At 37.0% G+C, this 16,664-nt stretch overlaps 1 long non-coding RNA gene across 1 annotated transcript; it reads right to left on the bottom strand.

Annotated features, from left to right (window-relative positions):
• Positions 1 to 14,359: 14,359 nt before the first annotated feature.
• LOC116162093 lies at positions 14,360 to 14,814 on the bottom strand. Its single transcript, XR_004143484.1, has 2 exons — positions 14,706 to 14,814; positions 14,360 to 14,649 (listed from the first exon to the last, which is right to left on the bottom strand). It is a non-coding gene; the product is annotated as an uncharacterized LOC116162093 (long non-coding RNA).
• Positions 14,815 to 16,664: the final 1,850 nt, after the last annotated feature.

Genomic DNA, 16,664 nt, shown 5'->3' with positions numbered 1-16,664 from the left:
TTTAAAAATTTGCCAATTCTGTATCAGGATCATATGAGTGCGAGGAGGTTTCTTTTCTTAATACTACACCTGTTACCTTTCGACAAAACTATGCAAAAGGTGTCGTGCTACTAGGAGAACATAATATACGAAGAGGTCTTTTTCTAGCTCTGTCAGAATTATTTCAAAGCTTTCATTCGATTAAAAAATTTGCCAATTCTGTATCAGGATCATATGAGTGCGAGGAGGGGTTTCTTATCCTAATACTACACCTGTTACTTGTCGACAAACTTTTGCAAAGGGAGTCTTGCTACTAGGAGAACATAATATACGAAGAGGTCTTTTTCTAGCTCTGTCAGAATTATTTCAAAGCTTTTATTCGATTTAAAAATTTGCCAATTTTGTATTAGCATCATATGAGTGCGAAGAGGTGTTTATTTTCCTAATACTACACCTGTTACTTGTCGACAAACTTATGCAAAAGGGGTCGTGCTACTAGGAGAACATAATATACGAAGAGGTCTTTTTCTATCTCTGTCAGAATTATTTCAAAGCTTTCATTCGATTTAAAAATTTTCCAATTCTGTATCAGGATCATATGAGTGCGAGGAGGTGTTTCTTTTCCTAATGCTACACCTGTTACTTGTCGACAAACTTATGCAAAAGGTGTCGTGCTACTAGGAGAACATAATATAGAAAGAGGTCTCTTTCTAGCTCTTGTCAGAATTATTTCAAAGCTTTCATTCGATTTAAAAATTTGCCAATTCTGTATCAGGGTCAAATGAGTGCGAGGAGGTGTTTCTTTTCCTAATACCACACCTACTACTTGTCGACAAACTTATTCAAAAAGTGTCGTGCTACTAGGAGAACATAATATACGAAGAGGTCTTTTTCTAACTTTGTCAGAATTATTTCAAAGCTTTCATTCGATTTAAAAATTTGCCAATTCCGTATCAGGATCATATGAGTGCGAGGAGGTGTTTCTTTTCCTAATACTACACCTGTTACTTGTCGACAAACTTTTGCAAAAGGTGTCGTGCTACTAGGAGAACATAATATACGTAGAGGTCTTTTTCTAGCTCTTTCAGAATTATTTCAAAGCTTTCATTCGATTTAAAAATTTGCCAATTCTGTATCAGGATCATATGAGTGCGAGGAGGTGTTTCTTTTCCTAATACTACACCTGTTACTTGTCGGCAAACTTATGCAAAAGGTGTCGTGCTACTAGGAGAACATAATATACGTTTCGGTTTTTTGTGCGTTGTTGGTTGTGCATTCCGTATTCTATTTCATTCTTTATCTGCAAAAAAGTAGTATCTTCTTACTTTATTGGATAGACCCAATCGTGGAACTATAAATAAAAAATTCGCATTAGAGAGCGCGTTGTTCTCGTAATGATTCAGTGTATCAATTAGCTAGTAGGAAAAGTAGTTTTCGTAGGGAAAAGTCAGGCGAAGGGAAAAATTAATGTGACCATATAAATATGTTTTGCGCAATAAATAAGGCAGATGCCTCGCCGCGAAAACGATATAAGTAGGAAATATGACGACCAATACTGCATTATGGCTATCAGGATGTTATATTGCCTGGTTACTAAGGCATTAGGAGTAATGCGCTTCCGCTAATGTGCCAGTTTGTTAGGAGAGTGATTTAGCGATTGCTTTTATAACTTTTGTTTTTGGACTCCTCTTTTTCTACTCCAGGTTGAAATTAATAATCCACAAATGAAAGGAGAAGTGACTTTATAAGATTTACATTCCCACTATGGCCGATACAAAGAACAGGATGTTTATTATACGCCCTCTGCGCTACCTGATTTTCTGATGCCCAGAATCATTTATTAAGATTAGCATTTGTTAGATTCGAAGGTATTAGCATTGACAAATATTTTGTAATGGAAAAAATGGTCGACCGATTTACTTAATTAATGTATGGATTTTCTTGTCGAAACGGGAGAAAAAAAAATTATTTGGAAGCGAGTGTTGACGGTTTATTTTGGACGTTATCAAATAAACTCCCTTTGATCTTTATCGTTCGCGTCTATAAGAAATGAGCATTAAAATAAAGCTCAAATTTACAGTATTTTAAGTATCGTTAAAGGTTTATGTCGTTCTAAATTCGAACCCGATTAAAATTAAACCCGGTCAAAATAAAACGCGAGGAAAACCGAGAGAACCGTGCAGAATCCTTTAATATCTTCACTAATAATGTCTGTCTTGCACATGGCCTACTAAAATGATTGGAGTTTTTGTTCGTATGGCAGTAAAAATGTTCGTTTCGTTTGAGACTGGGGGCGTGTGGGTGGTCCATCGGTACACTTTATGATCTCCCTGGTCGATACACGCATCTTTCAAATCTTGTATACAACAACGCAAATGGCATCCTGTTTATAATATTGAAATCAGTCGCTTTTGTTTATTGACCGTATAGGAAATTTAATATCCAATAGTGCATCCAAATGGTCGTCCTTCCTTTGCAAGTCAAATTAGATCGATAAACACTTTTTCTTATTAATTTTGGTGCGTATAATCCAAAACAATTCGTACTTTTTCGATCAGATTTCTCAATCAAAAGTTATAGACTAGAAACGAATTTCGAAAAAAAATTCAAAGGGCTGTAACTTTTGAACTAGTAGCCCAATCTTGGAACTGTTTGAAATTATGGATTCTACAGGCCACATTCTATAAGAAAATTTTTTTCCTGGTCGATCTGAGCCAATTTTTTTTTGGGGCTCAAAAAAAGGCAGTGTATAACCTTCCTTTTTTACCAAAAATCGACTGCACCAAAATTTCTCGGGAAAACCCTTTTTCTTATTAATTTTGGTGCGTAGAATCCAAAACAATTCGTACTTTTTCGATCAGACTTCTCAATCAAAAGTTATAAACTAGAAACCAATTTCGAAAGAAAATTCAAAGGGCTGTAACTTTTGAACTAGTAGCCCAATCTTGGAACTGTTTGAATTTGTGGATTCTACAGGCCACATTCTATAAGAAAAAATTTTTCCGGGTCGATCTGAGACAATTTTTTCTTCGAGCCTCAAAAAAAGGCAGTGTATAACCTTCCTTTTTTGCCAAAAATCGACTGCACCAAAATTTCTCGGGAAAACACTTTTTCCTATTAATTTTGGTGCGTAGAATCCAAAACAATTCGTACTTTTTCGATCAGACTTCTCAATCAAAAGTTATAGACTAGAAACGAATTTCGAAACAAAATTCAAAGGGCTGCACCAAAATTTCTCGGGAAAACACCGAAGTTGAGGGAGAGCTGAAGAAGTCGAGACAGTCGATTAATTCAAAGATAGTGAAGGAGTTGAAAAAGAAAAAGGCAATCGAAGAGTCGAAGAACCCGAATTTGCCTAACAAGTTCAAAATGTCACTAGTTTTTTGGTACAACGTGTCATCTACACTTGGGTATTTGATACCGTTACGGACACGGGCAAACTGACAGACAGATCGCTTTTTTAAGAATCCAATAAAGTGCGATGGAATTCTTTAGCGGCCACTTCTGTCCATCCGCTGCATAATTCGTGGAACTGTATGGGAAAAGTCGACCTAGAAGGGTGTTATGTAAATCTAAGGGCAGAGGCACTCGGATTGCATTGCAAATTACGCGAACCTTAAATCAATCAAGTCAAAAATTGTGCGATACGGAAATGATTAACAGTCGCTTCAACCGTGTAGCGTAAATTGTGTTTATGTGACACAAGTAACTTTCCACCAAGACAAATTGGCCTAACGAGCATAAAATAAAAACTTTTTGAAATCCGAAAGTAAATAATATGTTTAATACGAATGAGAGAAGTTAAAATGGATGCATTGGAGTATAGGTAAATGCAAATGTAATCGTGACTATGCTGTCTCTCCCAAATGGTGGAGTCACCCGGCCGGTTAATGTTAATTCCAGAGTTATCCACGCGCCGCGACACATGTCTCCCTTGAATTATTATCCACTCTCTGGGTACCTCCGCCTCATTTAGGACTGTACCTAGAAAATCTAGGACAATTCTATTGAGAGATAGCGAAACAGCACGCCATTCCCTTAGAGAGAAAAAAAAACGCGGCCACTCGCACCCCATCTCACAGCTGATTTCTTGTAAAAACACCGAACCCCTTTATCAATAGAATAAACTCTTTGATACGCAAAGTATCAGAAACTGCCTGTTAAATAAATATTCGAAAACGTCTTACTTCTAATTCCATCCCTCTTAAGCGCTAAGTAGCAAACTTGACGGGAACGAGAAAGAAAAACGCCTCGGCAGAAGGGGTGACGTCTTTTCATCACCTTTTTAAACAAGCGATCTCGATTCTCCCCTACCGGAAAAATCAGAAATTCACCGAACGGTGCTGGCAAATTATCGGAAAAAGTGATTATTACAATACCTCCTCGGCAAGTGCGAGGAATACTAAACGGAATTTAATTTATTTGAAAATTTCGAAGTTTGTGAGGTGTTAAGTTTGTGGGATCCCTTGATAAGTAGGGGGTAAATTGAATTTTTTTTACGTTTAGTTTAGTAAATAGGACGATAAGATGTTTTTCGTAAAAAGCCGCGCTACTTCTTCTTATGTACTAAAAGGACCTTTGGTTTACGACTTTTGACGTATTTCCTCCATATGTGTCATATAACTTTGACGGAAGAAAGTTTCGAGAAGCGCCCTTGTGTGAGTTAACCGAATTTTCGCGAGAAACCGGCTCGATAGTGTGTGTTGTCTTTGACATCAATCAAGGAGACCAATCACGCCATTTTATTGTCCTAAGATTATTTTTAGACGTGTCCTTCTACTATGGTCTTTTTATTAAACTTTTTCTTGGTTTATTTTACCAGGCTACGGTTTACGACAATTTTACGTAGTCGAGATCTCTGATCCCAGATTTTATTTGTTTTAGATGGTGGAAATGTATTAGACTAAATGTACATATTGCTAGTTTCCTGGATGATTTTTTCTTGTATTCGCAGATATGTTCTCGTAAAAATGTAGTAAAGTGGTTAGCTACTTTGGTAACGGCGCGTGTTTCGCATTCTGGCCGTTAACGGAAAATGTACTCAAAGAGTGACACGGAAACGTACCGCGTTTATAATGAAAACGTTGGATCTTAAAATTTGCCAAAGTATATTTCGGCCGAACCGATGCGTAAGCCTTTTATAGAGTACAAAGCTAATTTGTCAAGAAGATTTTGTAGAAAGCTAAGTTTCATGTTCTCCCGAGGGTGTTTGAAATCGTTGGGAAGCAAACATACTAATAGTGCCCAACAGTAACTCTTAGAAATCTGACAAAATTACTATTTCTCACTCGAACAAAAGGTTCTCGAGTTGTTTACTAGTCGAAATATCCGGCTTGTGCGGAATTATACTTTAGATAACCGTCTCGATGAACCATGATCATGTGTTACCAAATATCGAGGAACAACACATCACAAATGCAACCTAAACTGCTATTTTTCACGAAAGTTCAAAAGACTCGAAAGCTCGAGGATTCAAATGCTAAGATACTCAGAAATAAGGACGCCTAATGTGACATGGGGAAAACCACAAAGACGCAAAGGCACTACGTCGTGATGGCCTACTTATTCTTGGCGGGCAAGGCTGAAGAAAACCTGTTCCGGGAAGAGCCTCAATAGACTATTAATAGCCAGATGGCTAGTCGGTCGATCATTTTGTTACGCCTATCTCTTATGTCATCCCTCCTTTCCGCTATCCCTTTCTTCAGTCTCTTCAGTTGCTGCTCAAACTCGTCTCCTTCCAACTCCTCTGGTCCTACCTCCTTTGTCACTTCCGCTTTCTCATCTTCTAAAAGTTCTTCTCTGTTTTAGTTCCCCTTGTTCATCGTACTCTCTGATTCTCCATCAATTTTCCATTTTCTTTGTTCTCCCAACTCTTTCGCCTCTAGTTCTCCTTTTTTTTCTCCACCATTCCTTTCTATTTTTCTCTCATCCCCTTCATTTACTTGTTTCCACGTTATCTGTACTCAGTACTCCCTCCTACTTCTTCTTGCTTCTATAGTCTTCTTCTTTACACTTTACCATAACCATATCACCCTTCGTCTTTGCATCTTTCTCTTTCTTGATCTTCTTATCTTCCCCTTATTTCCATCGGTTGGTCATCCAATTCAATCCTTGTTCCTACCTAAGATATTCTTCTATTTCTTTCAGAATTTTCTCATTTGGTATTGCGTAATCAATTATCGATCTTCCTCTTCCTCCTATCTATGTCAATTACTCGTTGCCCACTATATTCCCGTTTAAAATTCTCTATCCTCTTCTGATAATTCCAGTAATACTTCCCCCTCTTTATTGCACTCTTTATCCCTTGATCTTCCCATCTCTACCCAGTTCCCTTTATTCTCTGTTCTGGCATTTAAATCTTCCCCCAATATTATTCCCTTCTCCTTTCTTTCATCTGTCGTGTTTTCTCTTATTTTTTACATATTTTATTCGTTCTCTGTTGTAAAGTTACACTTTTATTTTCCTCCCCTTAACTTCCACTTGCCTTCCCCCTCCTTCATTTCCTCCTTCATTCTATTATTCCTTTTATCCCTGATACCTCCTTTTGCTCTTCGCTTTAAATTATCCCTCTTCGCAAATTGGTTCTTCCATATGTAAACACTCGGTATCTATTCTCTATTTTCCCCCACCTCCTTTTTTTTAATCAATAATCCCCACATATCTTCTTACAAACTCCTAGAATTGGTCATTTTTACTTGCTACCACCTTCTAATTCCAGACCATCATTTTCATGTTACTGTTCTCTGATTTTATTTCATTTTTCTCCTTTTTGTCCTTTCAAAACTTAGCGCTAAGCGTCCCTACTTTTTTCCAATTTTCAAACACGCCCCAAAATGGTCCCACAGGCTATCTTTACTGAACTGTGTTGTTTAGAAAGAGCCTATATGCACAAGAAGAAGATGTAAGAAAGAGTACGCAGTACTGATAACGTGGAAACAAATAATTGAAGGGGAGGAGAGAAAAATAGAAGGGAGTGGTGGGGACAGAGAGTGTACAGAAGCGAGAATTATGTAGATATAGAATAATGATGGCGAAAGAAACAAGAGGAAAAATAGAAGAGAAATAGTTGGAAGAAAAGTAAACAAAAAAAGATTGAGAAACAAAAAGCATAAAATGAACAAATCAGGAAGATGATAAACAGAGGAAAAGACAAAGATGGCACAAGTGAAAGAGAAATAAAAATAGAGGACTGGAAACAACAGTTTATTAAGGTACCACAAGGAAAGCATGAGAAAAAGGAAGTGGCAAAAGAGATGAGATCGGAGGGTGTGCCCCTCCCCCCTCCTCCTTCCCCAGTAGGTACTCGACAGATCCATAAGCTTCTCCCTAAAGTCATAATAAGGAACTACTGAGGATGACAAGGAAAGGGTCGTCGAGTCCTTACTTGCTGGACTAACTTGAACCGTTTCAGTAATGATCATTGACCTTTACGTTGATTTGGGGGGGGGGGGGGGTGAAATCTAAACGTCTCGTGGAAAAAACTGCGACTGGCGGAGGCGTATGCCGGGCCCAGCACAACCGACCTCTCTCATTCCATTTTCTGAAAACCACCCTGAGGCATGCCTTTAGTGCTTTAGTGGTGCCAAGTTAAACTTTAGAAAATGGGGGGGGGGGCATGTTCTACCCTTCATGGTATTCTAATGAAAGATCTCATCGAAATAAATTGGTTTGTACAAACTATCATTTTCCCGTGCGACTCTTTTTCGAGATCTGTGAGGGACGGGGCCTGAGGAAGGAGGGGGTAAAAATTAATTTTATGTCTCATTGTATTCTAATTAAAAGTCTCAACGAAAGTAACCATTTTCTACCAACTACTGCCCTTCTTTCTGTCCTCTTATCAAAGTACGGGGTAGAGGGGGAGGAGTGAAACTAGTTTTATCCTTCATGGTACTCTAATGAAAGGTCTTAACAAAAGGAATTAATTTCTACCAACCATAGCCCTCCTCCTCGGCCTCTTATCGTGATCGGGTATACTCCCTTATACCTCAAGAACGGATTGTCGTAAGAGGGTACTCACAAAGGGCGATTGAGACGTATCTAAGAAATATATCTATTGGTGATATCAAAACAAAAGCTATTTCGGTTTTAAAAAAATGCGCTTTATCTGCACAATTTATACTTGTTTTCCTATAGGTACACGACCGTATATCGCTTTTGTTTTTTCTTTGCGAAAAGCGAAGGGTAAAACTCAATCGGCGCATTGAAATTTGGTATTCAACGCGGTGACAATTCAACAAACCTCAATAAAACGATACTTAATTACCTTATACCGTACAAGGCGCGAGAGTGCAATTGACAGATAACTTCAATTTATACCGGAAGTTTCGCGCGCAAAAACCACCCCTAACGCTTCACCAAACTGGAGTCATATTTGCAATTGGCGCGATCCGATAAGAGTTGCATCGTCCAAAATGTAAACCAATTGACTCGTTAAAGCGCTGTTTATGAATTGGAGAATAGAGCACTTGAAAATTGAAACATCGACGGACGACAAGTTTGATGCGTCCTTGCAAGGACGTAGGTGCAGAAAAAGGCAGTTCGTCATCAATACCTACTTCCGAATGAATTGTGTATTATTTATTGTTTGTTGGTAGCAATACCGATCACAAACAGATGATTTATTTGGTCGATGCCGAATTTATGTACCTACGCTCACCTTTGGCGAGGTTAAAAGGGAAAATGAGAGAAAAATTTATAAATATAAATATAGTTCAGCTCCTCTTGTAATTAAGGGCGCTTTGAAACTCACCCTGTCAATTACTGTATAGATCCTTCGTTAACCTCGTAAAAACGAATAAAAATTATAAAGAAAATTATATTAAAAAACATGAAAACGCGCATCGAATAAGCAAGCAGCAGCAGCGGAGGTATTACTTGTAGGTACATATATTTTTTCCGAATCCTTATAATCTTTTTACTTGCTAATGCGTATCCCAGCCTCTAATGTATCTATCTCCATACGAGATTAAAACATTTAAAAAGGATTTGCGCTAATATGAGCTTTATGGCGTAAACTCTTAGAGCCCTTTGCGATCGAGGACGCCTTCCTTTTTCTCCATTAACTTGTTAAGCTTGTCGTAATAAATAACGAATTTTTAAGGTAATCTAATGTGCGAATTAAGGGCATACTAATTTTTCAGATACGTACGTGTTTGTGTGTTTTATGCCGATTTTCCTGCCCACATATGCGCGGCGTTCCCTGTTTTATTTTGCTTTCTTTGTAAACATCCCTTTTGTAACCCTTACAAATACCGTCGGTTATTATATTTTTACGAGGTTTCATTAACGAGCCTTTTTGAGATCAAATTGCAAAATTAAATACGTTTTCTTTGAATATTACCTTCCTACAAGGCCGATACAGTTCAAATCCCATTTCATGTTTTAAAAATGTGATTACCTCTCGCGAAATTCGCCCCGCACGAAAATGATTTAATATTAAACCGAAGTAAACTTTTTGGAATATACATAAATTTCGTTAACGCTAATACCGATCGTAATTCATGTCCCTGTAAATATTTATTGTTAATTTATCTGTTTGTGCGGTTTTCGAGTGTCTTTCCGATGGAAGAGTAGCTTTGAGTCATTTTCCCCATGCGAAATTTATACGTTTCGTGACAATACGGTTATTGGAGCGTGTGCGTCAATCGAATTATTGAAAAGTCAAATCAAATCGAATATGACGAGTTTGTATCAATTTAACGCTTTGTCAAGCAAACTTTATTGGGCGATGATATGCGTATTTTCCGCCAACGGGCATTTTTGTGGAAAAGGGAGAGAAATTGTTGCTACTACCACAAAAAACTAAAAGTTGTGTGTTGTCTCCCCTTCATCATCGTCGCCCATTTTTAGCGCATTTCCACAAAAATAGTCAGTCCGTCTGTCCGTCCGTCTCTCCGTCCGTCTCTCCGTCCGTCTGGACGCTACTAGTTCTTTATCTTCGAGCTATTGTTCTACTTTTTTCACTATTTGGTTCGTTATGGTGTGGCTTGCACCAAGGAAGGAATTTTTTCTGCGTTTATTGCTAAAAAAGTGATTGTATAAAAATCCAAAAACAATGTTTTACATGTTCCATAATTTTGTCGTTTATTAACGATCCTAGAGATCGTTTACTCCCGCAATATAAGAGTGCTTTACATGCAGGTATGAATGAGTTAAAAAATTTCGCAAACTTGAAGCAGACGAAATTTATTATTAAAGGGTTGTTTAAGGGTTGGTTACAGATTATTTAAACATAATCTATCAAAAAAACAAAAATGTTCGGTGTACTACGTAAAGGAACAACCCCCGCAATATAAGAGTGCTTTACATGCAGGTATGAATGACTTAAAAAATTCGCAAACTTGAAGCAGACGGAAATTTATTATTAAAGGGTTGTTTAAGGGTTGGTTACAGATTATTTAAACATAATCTATCAAAAAACAAAAATGTTCGGTGTACTACGTAAAGTAACAACCCCCGCAATATAAGAGTGCTTTACATGCAGATATGAATGATTTAAAAAAATTTCGCAAACCTGAAGCAGACTGAAATTTATTATTAAAGGGTTGTTTAAGGGTTGGTTACAGATTATTTAAACATAATCTATCAAAAAACAAAAATGTTCGGTGTACTACGTAAAGTTACAACCCCCGCAATATAAGGTGCTTTACATGCAGGTATGAATGACAAAAACCTTTCGCAAACTTAAAGTAGACGGCAAATATTATTAAAGGTTGTTTAAGGGGTGGTTATAGATTATTTAAACATAATCTATCAAAAAACAAAAATGTTCGGTGTACTACGTAAAGGAACAACCCCCGCAATATAAGAGTGCTTTACATGCAGGTATGAATGACTTAAAAAATTACGCAAACTTGAAGCAGACGGAAATTTATTATTAAAGGGTTGTTTAAGGGTTGGTTAGAGATTATTTAAACATAATCTATCAAAGAAACAAAAATGTTCGGTGTACTACTTAAGGAACATCCCCCGCAATATAAGAGTGCGAAGCAGACGCAAACCTGAAAGTTATTATTAAAGGGTTGTTTAAGGGTTGGTTAGAGATTATTTAAACATAATCTATCAAAAAAACAAAAATGTTCGGTGTACTACGTAAAGGAACAACCCCCGCAATATAAGAGTGCTTTACATGCAGGTATGAATGACTTAAAAAATTACGCAAACTTGAAGCAGCCGAAATTTATTATTAAAGGGTTGTTTAAGGGTTGGTTATAGATTATTTAAACATAATCTATCAAAGAAACAAAAATGTTCGGTGTACTACGTAAAGAACAACCCCCGCAATATAAGAGTGCTTTACATGCAGGTATGAATGACTTAAAAAATTCGCAAACTTGAAGCAGACGGAAATTTATTATTAAAGGGTTGTTACGGGGTTGGTTATAGATTACTTAAACATAATCTATCAAAAAAACAAAAATGTTCGGTGTACTACGTAAAGGAACAACCCCCGCAATATAAGAGTGCTTTACATGCAGGTATGAATGACTTAAAAAATTTCGCAAACTTGAAGCAGCCGCAAATTTATTATTAAAGGGTTGTTTAAGGGTTGGTTACAGATTATTTAAACATAATATATCAAGAAACAAAAATGTTCTGTGTACTGCGTAAAGGAACAACCCCCGCAATATAAGTGTGCTTTACATGCAGCTGAATGACAAAAAATTTCGCAAACTTGAAGCAACGAAATTTATTATTAAAGGGTTGTTTAAGGGTTGGTTAGAGATTATTTAAACATAATCTATCAAAGAAACAAAAATGTTCGGTGTACTACATAAAGGAACAACCCCCGCAATATAAGAGTGCTTTACATGCTGGTATGAATGACTTAAAAAATTCGCAAACTAAAGTAGACGGAAATTTATTATTAAAGGGTTGTTTAAGGGTTGGTTATAGATTATTTAAACATAATCTATCAAAGAAACAAAAATGTTCGGTGTACTACTTAAGGAACAACCCCCGCAATATAAGAGTGCTTTACATGCAGGTATGAATGACTTAAAAAAATTTCGCAAACCTGAAGCAGACGGAAATTTATTATTAAAGGGTTGTTTAAGGGTTGGTTACAGATTATTTAAACATAATCTATCAAAGAAACAAAAATGTTCGGTGTACTACGTAAAGGAACAACCCCCGCAATATAAGAGTGCTTTACATGCAGGTATGAATGAGTTAAAAAAATTTCGCAAACTTGAAGCAGCCGCAAATTTATTATTAAAGGGTTGTTTAAGGGTTGGTTATAGATTATTTAAACATAATCTATCAAAAAAACAAAAATGTTCGGTGTACTACGTAAAGTAACAACCCCCGCAATATAAGAGTGCTTTACATGCAGGTATGAATGACTTAAAAAATTACGCAAACTTGAAGCAGACGGAAATTTATTATTAAAGGGTTGTTACGGGGTTGGTTATAGATTACTTAAACATAATCTATCAAAAAAAACAAAAATGTTCGGTGTACTACGTAAAGGAACAACCCCCGCAGTATAAGAGTGCTTTACATGCAAGTATGAGCCACTTAAAAAATTTCGCAAACTTGAAGCAGCCGCAAATTTATTATTAAAGGGTTGTTTAAGGGTTGGTTACAGATTATTTAAACATAATATATCAATGAAACAAAAATGTTCTGTGTACTGCGTAAAGGAACAACCCCCGCAATATAAGAGTGCTTTACATGCAGGTATGAATGACTTAAAAAATTTCGCAAACTTGAAGCAGACGGAAATTTATTATTAAAGGGTTGTTTAAGGGTTGGTTACAGATTATTTAAACATAATCTATCAAAAAAACAAAAATGTTCGGTGTACTACGTAAAGTAACAACCCCCGCAATATAAGAGTGCTTTACATGCAGGTATGAATGACTTAAAAAATTTCGCAAACTTGAAGCAGACGGAAATTTATTATTAAAGGGTTGTTTAAGGGTTGGTTACAGATTATTTAAACATAATCTATCAAAGAAACAAAAATGTTCGGTGTACTACGTAAAGTAACAACCCCCGCAATATAAGAGTGCTTTACATGCAGGTATGAATGACTTAAAAAATTTCGCAAACCTAAAGTAGACGGAAATTTATTATTAAAGGGTTGTTTAAGGGTTGGTTACAGATTATTTAAACATAATCTATCAAAAAACAAAAATGTTCGGTGTACTACGTAAAGTAACAACCCCCGCAATATAAGAGTGCTTTACATGCAGGTATGAATGACTTAAAAAATTTCGCAAACTTGAGCAGCCGCAAATTTATTATTAAAGGGTTGTTTAAGGGTTGGTTACAGATTATTTAAACATAATCTATCAAAGAAACAAAAATGTTCGGTGTACTACGTAAAGTAACAACCCCCGCAATATAAGAGTGCTTTACATGCAGGTATGAATGACTTAAAAAAATTTCGCAAACCTAAAGTAGACCGAAATTTATTATTAAAGGGTTGTTTAAGGGTTGGTTACATATTATTGCAACATAATCTATCAAAGAAACAAAAATGTTCGGTGTACTACGTAAAGTAACAACCCCCGCAATATAAGAGTGCTTTACATGCAGGCAATGAATGACTTAAAAAATTTCGCAAACTTGAAGCAGACCGAAATTTATTATTAAAGGGTTGTTTAAGGGTTGGTTACAGATTATTTAAACATAATCTATCAAAGAAACAAAAATGTTCGGTGTACTACATAAAGGAACAACCCCCGCAATATAAGAGTGCTTTACATGCAGGTATGAATGACTTAAAAAAATTTCGCAAACCTGAAGCAGACGGAAATTTATTATTAAAGGGTTGTTTAAGGGTTGGTTACAGATTATTTAAACATAATCTATCAAAAAAACAAAAATGTTCGGTGTACTACGCCAAGGAACAACCCCCGCAATATAAGAGTTCTTTACATGCAGGTATGAATGACTAAAAAATTTTTCGCAAACCTAAGTAACGAAAATTTATTATTGAAGGGTTGGTTAAGGGTTGGTTATCCTCAAATTTCCTTTCAATCTTCTGCTTATATTTCTGCTTCATTTTCTTCCTCCTCTTTCCAATTATTAAGATGGTAAAACGTCCCATATGGATCGGGAAAAGGCATTTTCCAAAAGATTTAGTTTATAGAATTCCACGTAGATGGAGTCGGCAAGTTTGGGGATATAAAAGGATTATCGATGGCCTCTAAAATCAAGCTTATCGCTTACAATTATAAAAGTTGCTTATTTCTTGAATTTTGATATTGTCTCAGATTTCTCCATGGTTGTTTCGAAAAGAACCGATTCTCTGTAGTCAGAGTTCAAAACAACCACGAAGATTTTTTTATAAGAATTGTAAACTCAAAACGCCTGATTATTTTACAAAAATTGTATGATTTTTGAAGGAAACTCGGTCAAAAATCAGAAGTCAATGCAGGGTAACCTTTATTCAGAACAGACTTCACATCAAATCTGTATATACCAGTGGCGCGCTTCGAAAAATTGGTCGTAGCACCTACTCCGTGGTATCCCCACATTCGTGGAGATTATCTCCGTCCTTGCACCTAAACTCGCAACCGGCGTCGGTTTCGGTCCAGAAGGGTTCACCTCGACTGCACTCGCATCCGGGTTCTTGACTACCGGGATCGCAAGGGTCTTGAGCTATCGCATTGTAGAAGAGCGCGAAGGTGATCAAGACAACGAAGATGTATTTCATATCTGGAGCAGAGGCAAAATCAGAAATGCGATTTAATTACGAATTAAAAAATACTTACTTGCTTTGGTACTGGAAAAGCTTCACAATGTTGACTCTGTTCCTATCCTTTGCTTATATACAGACGACCGAAGCCTTGACTTGCGTGTGAGCTCATTTAAAAACTTCCCCTTTTGTGAATTTCGCACTTTAATTGGTGTTTTTTAATTTAAAAAAAAGGATGACTAAGATACATTTGGCCGTCATAGACTGACCAATTAAGATATTTTCCTGCATGATTTATTACCCGTAAATCAACCACTACACTCACTGGAGAAATTTGCATAAAACATAAACAGAATTAACAATGTTATTGTTATTTTCGTACAAATGGTAAACAATTAGTCACAGCAATGTACCTTTCAAAAATAAAATACAAAGCACGTCATATGTCTGGGACCATGGCATTTTCCTTGAGGCTTCTTTATGCTATCAGCTATTTGAAGAATCCAAAAAAGGTGACCATGGCGAAGAAACCCGAGATGACTGAGCAAAAGCGAGGAATACAGAAAAGCAATAGTAAAAGGAAAAGAACTGGTTAGAGCAAAAAATGTTTTAAGGAGATTTTAGAATAGCTGTAGTGGTCACCAAAATCGATCTAAGGGTTCTAAGAAGCCAGGATGTTTATAATTTAAAATACGTAAATTGGTAGCAGACTTGGGTACCATAAAAAGTTTCCTTAAAAGCATGTTTTGAAGATATATTCAGTGTACCAGAAATAATTGTTCACTATGTATATATGTCAATATATTAACCCTATTTCGTTTATGGTTTTTTTTCGGATTTGTAGGTTTCGCTTTTGCGGCTTCTCCGTCTGCTTCTGCTCCAAGCTTTTCTCGTCCATCTACGTGGGAGATCCTCGCTTTCTTTGGAATTTCCAGCGTCATTGGCGTCGTCAGTTTTCTATTGAATATGTTGGCTTCTCCGGGAACTCTGTTTTTCAGCACCACCTCCGTTCTCCGTTCCTTGGAATTCACGTTCTACCCAAAGAAAATGAAGAAGGCGTAGAAAAACAAGGTAATCGAGGAAGATGAAAAAATCTGAAAGTGTTCAAAAAGCTGCAAGAAGGCGACAATGAGACGAAAACCGCTCTGAAATGAAAACAAGCAAAGGAAGCGCAGAGTAAGCGAAGAAATTGATAACTTTTAGGATCCTAAATTTACCGAATGCGTTCTTCGAACCGCAAATCAAGAGTCCAAGATGGAGCCAAAAAAACCAAAAAGCCAAGAAAGCATCCGAAGTGAAAATAGGGCACGTGTAAGAAGCTTAGGAAACGGATAAGATGCACTAAAAAAAACCGGAATCGGGAAAGCCCATAAAGATAAATAATCCAAAAGTGACAAGTCAAAGATTGAAAAGATGAGGAAATGGAGTAGTCGAAGAAGCACAAAAAATCGAGGGAGCCTTGGACATAGGAAAGCGTGGATGGAAGGCAAAGAAGCTTAATAAATTAAGGTACCCACAATAGCTTAAGAAGAGGAGGAAGCGAAAGCGGACAAAGACACTGGTGATTGACATGGAGCCAAAGAAATGGAAGATGTCGGAAGCCCTAGAAAAGTGAAGAACTCGACATGACCAAAGCTTCATAAGAGAGATGCGAAGTTTGAGGAGCGAGAGATCCGAAGTTGTCGATGAAGACCGGAAAGCTGATGAAACGCGAAGAACCCGAAAATGTCCAATAGCCAAACGAAGAAAACGCAGAAGCGGGAAAACGACGAAGAAACCAAAGACGTCAAAAAACAGCAATTACCTTTTCGCAAAAGTTACCATAGAGGTGCTAGGGGTAGTAGAGCCATAATATCGAGTCATCCTTTACTTGGTAAATAAAAGAGCATCGCCGTATAACAGAGGCCCCGTACGGTGCGGAATGGTCCTCAGAAACAAAAAATTCTCACAAACTATCATGAGAGCCTTGAAGGCTCATCCTAGCACCGGTTTGGTTACCTTTCCGCAAAGGTTACCATGGGGGTCTTGGGGCAGT

Source organism: Photinus pyralis, unplaced genomic scaffold (assembly GCF_008802855.1).
Source record: "Photinus pyralis isolate 1611_PpyrPB1 unplaced genomic scaffold, Ppyr1.3 Ppyr1.4_LG10, whole genome shotgun sequence".
NCBI lineage: Eukaryota > Metazoa > Arthropoda > Insecta > Coleoptera > Lampyridae > Photinus > Photinus pyralis.
This window is presented reverse-complemented; position numbering and strand designations above follow the sequence as displayed.